We start from the raw sequence: 3,002 nt of genomic DNA, 5'->3' as shown, positions 1-3,002 counted from the left end.
TTCTGTCTTATGATGATCTCACACAATGCTAAAAGAGGAATTCCTTTTTATTAAGATGCTATCAGAGATATTACAAATTTTGGTAAAAAAGGAAGGTGGAAAATGTTGGTTAAATTATGTACTCTCACCGGGCATGATTGGCACTATGATTGTGGTAATGGGTTAGAACTTTTTAGTTGCACTAAGGGTAGCTTCTATCATATGGGATAGTGTGTAGGCAGGAGATATGGAGTGAATGGTCTATTTCATTTGTGCAAGTCATTAACTTGTATTCATTTAAGACAATTCAGGTGCTCCGTCTATGTATTGGTAATCAACTTTAAACTTTTTACTTCTGTGCATGATATCCCATGTTTGTTTAATCACTTGCTAAAATGTCTAAAGTGTGAAGGAGATTCTGTGTGTGTTAGTGTCTTGAGATTGACATAGACAGATGTAGGTCAGTTTGACATCTGTGTCAGTATTAATCCTGTCTACTTTAACCTCTGCGTTGGACTGCAAGAACTAGCATTCACAAGAGCTAATACATTAGTTGAAAAAATGTGGTATTGGGGGCTTATCTACAACTTGGTTTGGGTAAACATTGTCCTCATCGGAAGACAAGATTCATGGATTCTTGAACATTATACAGGTCCTTTGGATCTAAGGAAATTACCTTATAAGATCCTTAGTCCAAGAGTCTAGTGGTTAATTCAATTTTACTGTTTTAAGATGTAGTGATAACTTTTATTTTGCTTGAACGTATGATTGGGTATCATCTTGATTCTGGCTAGTTATTAAGACTTTTATGTGACCTTTAGTCTATAAAGTTAGATCTTATATATAAATCTAAAAATACTAGGTATCCATTTTCATCTAGAATAAGTTAGTCCAGACCTATATGTATTAGTTCCTATTACAGATTTGTTATAGTTGATTTTAAAGGGAATTTGAATCACAGATGAGTTCTTGAAACTTGAGATTTGTGGTTAAATGGTGTATTTGTGTTTTCAACGGCCCCAAAAGAAAGGCATCAATCTACCATTTGATATTAGTGATCTAAGTTTGACTTCATATGTCGATAAATGCTGGAGGCACATTGTAAATGCAATACTTTGGAAGTACCATATGCTGCTTGGAAATGTCACAGAATCTCATTCCGTAGGTGCTTATCAATGCATTAATCTAGGGAGGAGCAAAACCAACAAATCAAACAGAAGCCAAGTTTACTCTAATGAACGTAGGTTTGGCAGAAGTTTACTCTGATGAGTTCTTGAAACTTGATATTTGTGGTTAAATTTAGGCATTTAGGCTAATCACATTTAATCTTGCTGGCCTGGATGGACTTTGACATTCGGGGGTTTTAGTCATTCTAGTTTTATATGAAGAAATTTGTTATTTGGGATGCAAGCAAATTGCATGAGCTACTTATTGAATAACGCATGGCCAGCTTTCTGAAGGCATCTACATAAAATCATTCATTGTGTTTTAGATCTGTCTGCTTGACTGGGTCAATGAGAATTCAGTGAAAGAAACAATTACTGAAGCTCCAAAAGCCAACTTGTCAGAATATATAACACCATGAGTTTATTTGGTGTTTAACATGCAGTTCCTAAAACCACATCAGATGAAATCTAGAGGAGGTTACTTGGTGTTGTGGAGTTGGTTGGTAATTATTTCATGGCTGAGATGTTAGTCGTTGACCACTTTAGATATTGACTTGGCTGTCAATAGCCAATTTTGTTTTTTAGGTTGGGAAGTAGTAGCAATCAATGCATAGCTTCAGTTTGGTTTAAGATGTTAACAACTCAGGCTTAGTAATGTAGATTTGGATTGGATGTTAAACTTTTACATTTGGAGTGAAGAAAATTTAAAAAGTCCTTCAGAGAATTTATTTTCCCTTTTTTGGATGAAGGGAGGGTTATAGTGGGAGAAGAAATTCTTTCCTTTTCAATTAAAACCTAAGTGTCTACTTTCAGATGTAAAGGATTTGAGGGTTTGAAAGAAGGGTTCCCTTATTAAAGACCGCAGTTGTTTTGCTTTCCAGAAGGTAATAGTGTTTGTCAAACTGTTTTTGTGCATTTCGTGATATATTGTTTTAGCTTAGTAACCAATTCTTTAAAAGATTGGAAATTATTCTGCCATTTTCAAGATTCCTTGTTTTAAGACGTTAGTCATTTAGAATGCAAGAGGACGCTACTTTTGTGCGAGGTTTTGCTCATTTATAATTTGAATTAATGGTGTGGCATTTACTTGAAATATTCTTTCTGGTCGTGTCTCAAGGTTAATCAAGTTTAACTGTGTCAATGAGAATTCGTGAAGAAACCATAGCTACGAAAGCTGGAGAATCATGAGTCTGGTTTGTTCATCCTATATATGTTCTTTCGTCTTGTCTTAGACCTCTATGATTGACTAGGTCCACGAGAATTCAGAAAGAAACCGCAGCGACTCGAGCTGTAATCACGGGTCTGGTTGGTTTGGTCGTACGAATATCATGAACATTCAATAACCCCCAACGTCAGAATAAAACCTACAAGTTACTAGGAGTTTCCGAGTTCGGTTTTCCATCATTGCAGGATCGTGATATCTGTCCTTGATGAATTTAAGATTGGCTTTCGAGTTTCTTACTATCCATTTTCGATTCCATTTATAATTCTCTTACTCTCTATGTCTGTCTCTCTCTGTCAACACCGTAGACGAAAAAGTCTTCCTGGGTGTGACATGCACTGTTTCGTCGTAATCTTCTGTCTCATAATTTAATCGCAGTACGTGCCTGTGGTGCTCTCTTGGTTGTATATAGTTGCAGCTCATTTTTTCGGTTTGGGAGGGGGGGAAGCCATTATTGCGTAGGTTCAATTTGGGTGAACAATTAGGTTTAATAATGTAGATTGGGTTTAGCGGTTGAACTTTGAATGCAAATTACAAACATATGGTATTAGAGATAGAAATTTTTAAAACTAATAATGACTTGTCCTTTTCTTTCCTTTCTGCACGCTATTGAAACATGATATTTCAGTAACCCC

Source organism: Theobroma umbraticum, unplaced genomic scaffold (genome assembly GCF_002168275.2).
Source record: "Theobroma umbraticum cultivar Fairchild unplaced genomic scaffold, ASM216827v3 scaffold_95.0, whole genome shotgun sequence".
In the NCBI taxonomy this organism is placed as follows: Eukaryota; Viridiplantae; Streptophyta; class Magnoliopsida; order Malvales; family Malvaceae; genus Theobroma; species Theobroma umbraticum.
The sequence above is the reverse complement of the archived record's forward strand: the minus strand, read 5'-3'. Positions refer to the sequence as shown.